The sequence below is a fragment of the Gobius niger genome (assembly GCF_951799975.1).
Source record: "Gobius niger genome assembly, chromosome: 6".
Lineage (NCBI taxonomy): Eukaryota > Metazoa > Chordata > Actinopteri > Gobiiformes > Gobiidae > Gobius > Gobius niger.
In genome coordinates, this window is record NC_136857.1 from 4010576 (window position 1) to 4018799 (window position 8224).

Sequence of the window (8224 nt, forward strand, 5' to 3'; positions counted from 1 at the left end):
TCACAGATCCACTACTCCAGGGGTCGGCAACGTCAGGCCCGGGGGCCAAATCTGGCCCTCCAGCACAGAACCTCTGGCCCTCAAGATGATTTTGAGAAACATTATTACACAAACCAGAGAGCACTTTTAACATTATTAGAGTTAAAGAGAGTTAGAAATACTGTCAACACACCTCATTAGGTCATATATTTTGTACAACACTGGCGTTTGAAGGAAGTGCACTGGGAAAAGCATCGTTTTAAGGGAAGAAATTACATAAATCTACTTGAATTAAGAGATTTCATCTAATGTTTGAGTAGATTTGGTCTGGTCTTAGATGAGATAAAACCTCTAGTAGTCGTTATTCTCTTAATTCAGATAATTTTGTGTCATTTCAAGGGAAAAACAATTATTTGTCTGATTTCCAGTGGGTTTTATTCTTGTTCCATTGGCGCTATAGCATTTGTGTCTTGGAACAGGCCTCCTGGGAACAGCGAAGGACTGGCAGATTAGGGTGGACCTGGGGAAGCAACTAAAATTCCCTGAAAACATCGTGGAACCCAGCCTTAGACCAGACATCGTTTTGCTCTCAGAGACATCAAAGCAGGTCGTATTGTTGGAGCGAACGGTGCCCTGGGAGGAGAGACTGGAGGAAGCCAATGGGAGGAAGAGGGAGGAATATGCGGAGCTGGTGGAGGATTGCCGCAGACAGGGGTGTCGTGCGCTAGGGCTGTGCAATTAATCGAAATTCGATTACGATTTCGATTACAACAGTAAACGATTACAAAATTAGCATAATCGCAAAAAATCAATTATAATTTTTTTTTTTTCCAATTTTTTTTTTCAATTTTTTTTCCCACATTTTTTTTGGGGATTTTTTTGTTTTGATTTTTGTCACTTTTTTGCTGGATTTTTGTCACTTTTTTGCTGGATTTTTGTCACTTTTTTGCTGGATTTTTGTCACTTTTTTGATGGATTTTTGTCACTTTTTTGATGGATTTTTGTCACTTTTTTGATGGATTTTTGTCACTTTTTTGCTGGATTTTTGTCACTTTTTTGATGGATTTTTGTCACTTTTTTGATGGATTTTTGTCACTTTTTTGATGGATTTTTGTCACTTTTTTTGATGGATTTTTCTCACTTTTTTGATGGATTTTTGTCACTTTTTTGATGGATTTTTGTCACTTTTTTGATGGATTTTTGTCACTTTTTTGATGGATTTTTGTCACTTTTTTGATGGATTTTTGTCACTTTTTTGATGGATTTTTGTCCTTTTTTTGATGGATTTTTGTCACTTTTTTGCTGGATTTTTGTCACTTTTTTGATGGATTTTTGTCACTTTTTTGATGGATTTTTGTCACTTTTTTGATGGATTTTTGTCACTTTTTTGATGGATTTTTGTCACTTTTTTGATGGATTTTTTTTAAAGGCAACAAATAATCGTTTGAATAATCGTGATTTCAATTATGCCAAAAATAATCGTGATTATTATTTTTTCAATAATCGAGCAGCCCTAGCGTGCGCAATGCCTGCCCATTGAGGTTGGGGGAAGAGGTTTTGCAGCTAAGTCACTCTGTAAGGCCTTTAGCCTCTTGGGCATGACAGGGGCAGGTAAGAGGAGAGCCATCTGCAAAGCGTCTGAGGCTGCTGAGAGAGCCTCGCGATGGCTGTGGATCCTGAGGGACAAGCAGTGGAGGAGCGCTTCTTGGACACAGGCCGGGAACTGATCACTCCCGGTTGGGTCGCCTGGGTGAGGGGGTCTGAAGTTGAAAGACCCGAAACCCCCTATGACCCCAGGTACTATCACTGATGATGTGTCCAAGTAACTGCATCATAAGATGTATGTAACAACTGTATCTTGGATTAGTTCAAACCGACTCAAATTCAACATAGGATTTGATTAATTCAAGCCATTTTAAGTCATTTATCTCATTTAAGATGGTCATTTTTCCAGTGTTGTGCTTCACTTTGGGCTAATAATCATAATAATCGGCGTCTCGGTCTATTTACAATAAAGAAAATCGGCCCTCCCCTAAGAGAACTTGCCTCCCCCTGCACTAGACGGATACTTAAAGGAATAGGCCACCGTTTTTATATACTAAGATATGTTCTTACCTCACTTTAGCCGGGTTAATATATCCCCGTCTGGTCTTTGTCCGCGCGCTCTGTCACGCAAACGGAGCACATACACAGCCTCTCCCATATGTCACATAGCTCCGAAAAAGCTCACGATAGAAGCTACCAAGCTCTTCCACGTGTTCCCTATTTAAAAAAAAGTTGCGTGAAGTGTTTTCATGCGAAGTATATTTACACAGAAATGTAGCATGTCGATTTTATAAGCAAATAAAAAGGGGGACTATATTGTGAGGCGTAATGATACGAGGAGTAAAACGTCCGCGCAGTAACTCCTACAGGTTATTGACGGAAGTGAGCGGGGGAAGTCTTTAGGAGTTACTACGCGGACGCTGTGCTCCTCGTATCATTACGCCTCACAATATAGTCCCCCTTTTTATTTGCTTATAAAATCGACATGCTACATTTCTGTGTAAATATACTTCGCATGAAAACACTTCACGCAACTTTTTTTTAAATAGGGAACACGTGGTAGAGCTTGGTAGCTTCTATCGTGAGCTTTTTCGGAGCTATGTGACATATGGGAGAGGCTGTGTATGTGCTCCGTTTGCGTGACAGAGCGCGCGGACAAAGACCAGACGGGGATATATTAACCCGGCTAAAGTGAGGTAAGAACATATCTTAGTATATAAAAACGGTGGCCTATTCCTTTAAGAGCACAATAAGTTCTCAACATCACACCTCCTTGTCCTCCTCACGTTTCAAAGCCTCTTCCTCTGTGACAGGTGCAGACTTCAGAATCACCGAATCAGACTTTCTCCGGCCTCTCGAGTGTCGCTCAGTCGTGTTCGCTTCACACACGGGCCCGGCAGCTGTGAACAAACGCCCGTGTGCCTCAGATCCATGTGGACGGCTCGGCCTCGTCCAGACGGAGTGTCAGGTCTGAGAACATGACCCACTGCTGTCATTGTTACAGGACAGGAAGGTTATTAGCTTTCAAATGAGGAAAAGGAATGTTTTTTTTACATGGTGGAGCTTGTGCTTGTTGTGCAGCAAACCACTATGAGCGCCCTGCAAACATATTATATATATACAGAGCCTCTCGAAAGTATTCATACACCTTGAACTTTTGCACATTTTGTCATGTTTACAGCCCTAAACATCAAGATTTTATTTTGATTTTTTTTACTGAACGTTCACACACAAGTAACAGACGACTGTGAAGTGAAAGCAAAATGATACATGATTCTGTTATTTTTCAAAAAATAGAAAAGTGAAAAGTGGGGTGTGCATAAGTATTCATACAGAATGAATGAATACTTTGTGGAACTCCCTTTTGCTGTAATAACAGCAGAAAGTCTTTTGGGGTTTGACTCTACAAGATTAGCACATGTAGAGACTGACATTTTAGCTCATTCCTCTTTACAAAACAACTCAAGCTCTGTCACATTAGAAGGAGAGCGTTTGTGAACAGCAGTTTTCAGATTATTCCACAGATTTTCAATAGGATTTAGGTCAGGACTTTGACTGGGCCATTCTAACACATTAATATGTTTTTATTGAACCATTCCATTGTAGATTTATCTTTGTGTTTAGGGTCATTGTCCTGCTGAAGGTGAATCTCCGCCCCAGCCTCAGTTCTCTCGTGACTCCAGCAGGTTTTCCTCCAAAATGTCCCTGTATTTGGCTCCATCCATCTTCACAACTATTCTTACAGTCTCCCCAGTCCCCGCTGAGGAAAAGCAGCCCCACAGCATGATGCTCCCCCCCCGTGTTTTTGACACTGGGGATGGTGCACTCAGGACGATGAGCAGTGTCAGGTTTGCTACATACATAACGTTTTGTATTTGGGCCAAAAAGTTAAATTTTTGTCTCATCTGACCAAAGCTCCTTCTTCCACATGGAGCTGTGTCCTCCATATGACTTCTAGCAAACTTCAAACGGGATTTCTTATGGCCTCCTTTCAATAATGGCTTTCTTCTTCCACTCGTCCATGAAGGCCAGATTTGTGTAGATCAGGACTTATAGTTGTCCCATGTATAGATTCCCCCAGCTCAGCGGCAGGACTTCAAAGTTCCTCCAGAGTTATCTTGGGGCATTTGGTTGCATTTCTTACCATCTTCCTATCTTCTTGTCCTCCTTGTTTGATCTAATATTTTAGATGGGCGACCATGTCTTGGTAAGTCTGCAGTGGTGCTAAACTCTTTCCATTTCTGAATGATGGATTGAACAGTTGCTCCGGGAGATGTTTAAATCTTGGGAAATCTTTGTATAACTTAACGCTGCTTTAAACTTCTCCGCAGCTTTATCCCTGACCTCTCTGGTGCTCCTTGGCCTTCATGATGTTGTTTAGTGACCAATACACTCCGACCACAGCTCTGAGGACCTAAAAGAACAGCTGTCATTATACTGAGAGTAGATTACACACAGGTGCCTCTATTTAACCGTTAGGCCAAGGAGTGAACATTCTGGAGTCATTAGGAATGTTACAAAGGCAAAAGGCAACGCCCCACTTTTCACTTTTCTATTTTTTGAAAAATAACAGAATCATGTATCATTTTGCTTTCACTTCACAGTTGTCGGTTACTTGTGTGTGAACGTTCAGTAAAAAAATCAAAATAAAATCTTTATGTTTAGGGTTGTAAACATGACAAAATGTGCAAATGTTCAAGGTGTATGAATACTTACGAGAGGCACTGTATATAACCCCAAATATTTTCTTGGTTACCGTCATAAAGAGCGCCTTTTCATATCGATTACACATCCTGATATTTCCGCCTCTGCTCAGAGTGCGCACACATGGTAAATATTTGAGAGTAAACCGCCTCCGTTACACCCATCCTGTGGGTTTATGATGTTTGAGGACGTTACGGGTGATAAGAACCCACCTGCCCCGGCTGACTCACTTCACCACAAAGCAAATACACAAATACACGGCCATTATCATCCTTAGTGAAGCTTAAAGTGATAGTCTGGAAGTCTACATGTTCAACAAATGTTATAAATTGTGCAAAAATAACCACCTGGTCTTGCATTTTGATGTAAAGTACTTATTGTGGTACTTACAGTGATAAGTACGAGCATTTACAGTGGTAATTCTAGGTTCTTACTGTGGTACTAAAAGTGGTAAAAACGGTGGCCTGTTCCTTTAAAATATTTTCATTCTCGAGACATATTCTTCTCATTTCAAGGTGCATTTTACAAAAGCCTACTCATACTTGGCATGATAGAAAAGAAAAAGAGAAAAAGGAGAAGGGAAAAGGAGATTTTAGCTAAATTTAGATTAAGAAATAAAACCTTTAAAACTGTTATTAAACCAATTGAATTCTAGAACATTCACCCCAGTCCGAAAGCTTCTGGAAAAAAGGTGTGAAAATAGTGACAAAACTGAGACGAAAATAATGATGGAAATGTGACAAAAAAGTGACAAAAAATGATGAAAAAGTGGCAAAAATGTCACAAAAATGTCACAAGAAATTGACGAAAAAATTGACGAAAAAATGACAAATGTGACAAAAAAAATGACAAAAATTTACGAAAAAAATTGACAAAAACATGACAAAAATTTTGACAAAAAATTTTGACAAAAGATTTTGACAAAAAATTTTGACAAAAAATGTTGACAAAAAATTACTAAAAAATGATAAAAAATGACAAAAAAAATGATTACAAAAATTTGACAAAAATTTGACAAAAAATTGACAAAAATGTGACAAAAAAATGACAAAAAATGACAAAAATGTGACAAAATGTTACAAAAAAATACACAAATATGATAAAATTTTGACAAAAAATTTTGACAAAAAATTACTAAAAAATGATTAAAAATGACAAAAAAATTATAAAAAAAAATGACAAAAATTTGACAAAAAATTGACAAAAATTTGACAAAAAATGACAAAAAATGACAAAAAAGTTACAAAAATGAGTTGAATACCCAACAAAAAAATGATGGAAAAAAATCTGATGACGTGAGGAAAAAGATCCTCTCGGTTCAGGCGGGAGTTAAGAGGTTAACATGAACATTCCATGAAAACAGTAACCTGGCTAACACCAGGCTGCTGTGTGCGCTCGAATTATTTCGAACTGCACAACAGCCTGGGGACCATGGCCAAATCTCCGGTGGATTTGGGAACCAATCACAGAGCGAGGAGGGACGGCAAGACGATGACGCGCTATTCGAGATATGGAAGCTTGTAGTTTATTTACGGATAATTAAAAAAAAAAGTTTATTTACGGATCCAACGTGACAGCAGCAGACACGATGGTATTTTTTGATCAAGCTTTAGACCTTGTTCTAAATAATTTAGCTCAAAAGTTTACAGCGGGTACGTCATACGTCATCTCATACGATGATACGATTGGCTGGGGCTACGTGCAGACGCAAGAGACTTTTTTTTTTTTTTTTCGTATCGCCCAATAAACGACTATGGACGATCGTAAACCACACCTCTCCTACGAGAAAATGAATTGGTGGTCCCCAGACTAAATATCACTTGTGATTTTAGTCTGGTGTTAGCCAGGCTATGAAAACAGAGGAATAAGTGGAAATATTGATATTCAAATGCAAACTGGGTACAGAAAGCAACTTTTGAGCAAACCATCCAAAACTGCAGCGGATACAGTTGAACAAGGCCTTTATTTGCTCCCCAAAAAAATGTATTTAGTTTCATTAATGCTTTTCAACTACCCTTTAAAGGCCTTTATTTCGGAACAATTGTTTTAATGACTTTTAATGCCCTGCAGAAAGGCTGTGGATAAGTTGAACGGTGCAGAGTTTTGAAGCCCCTGTTACATAAACCGCAGCTGTGGTGAGTTCTGCAGCACAATGGCAGGAAGCGTCATGTGGCTGTATCTTTGAACCGCCTCGGTTTTACAAATATTCCCAGAATCCTCCAGCGTTTCGCTTCCAAACCAGCATCTAAACACTTTCACTTCAAAAATCCATCCTCTCCAACTCTCTGACCGTTACGAGCATTTATTTTTTTGATTGTAAGTCCTTTATTCTGCTATTTTCAGGCTGTATCTAAAAGCCCAGTGACTGATTATGTTGTACTTTAGAATATTAGAACATCTCATTATAAATCCTGGACGCTGTGAGGGGTTATTTCTGTGGTTGTCTTTGAGGAACGCTGATCCGAGGAAGTTGACTCACCGGAAAACTGGAAAAGGATGGAGCCAAGAGATCGTGCTTTCAACAGGACATAAGATATTATGTTCTCAGGAAACTCGGGTTTGATACGGTCAGCCAGACGTCAGTATGTCATTACAGAACTACACACAAACAAAACAATGTGGGTGTAGAGGAAAAAGTACTTATATTTGCAAGTAACAACATCTCAAACGGTCAGACTTTGTAGGGGTACAGTTTTGGTCATAACTGCTTACCGTAAATGCTCTAATATAGGCCGGGGCCTTTATTTACTCAAGGGCATCTGGGACCAGGCCTTTATTGGAACCAGGCCACAATTAGAGACAAAACGGACGACCAGGAAAACGATGAAAAACGAGATTTGTGTCCATTTGCACTTAAAATATTAGGTTCATTAATAAACATTTCAAACCCTCTCCCAGCGGCTGGAACATTGACGCCTTTTATTTTGTCGGGACAACAGGAAGTGTTTCGTTGCTGTTAGCGGAGCTTTGACATCAGTGTCACTGCAGGTTTCTGTTTCGTTTTTACCGCGGACCGGATTATTTGTTGTTATCTTGTGTAAAGGCGAGTTTAGACGGAGCGTTTGTGTTTGTGATCGATCATGAGACTGACCCGAGAGAAGACGAGACGCTCGCGCTGATGGGAGGAGTTATTTTGAGGCGTGGGACTGACCTGCACACGGAGCAGCTGGACGTGCTTTGAAGACGCGATGGAGACTTTATTAAAACCCTGGAGGGTCACACAACATTTACCCTGTTTCCAAATATAATCACAGGAGGTTTGAAAAGTGTCTAAATCTGTGTCAAAGTTACGCTGGGATCAGCTCCTCCGCAGCGTCCCCCATCGGCCCGGGTTCCCGTTTGTTACTTCCTGCACGTGAGTTTTCATTTACACCAGTATGAGACAAATTCCTAACATGGGGAATATTTCTACCGCTCTAGTTTCTAATAAAAGCCCCGGCCTGTTTTAGAGACCGGCTTTAATTTGCCTCCGCCAGCCACGAACCCGGCCTCTGTC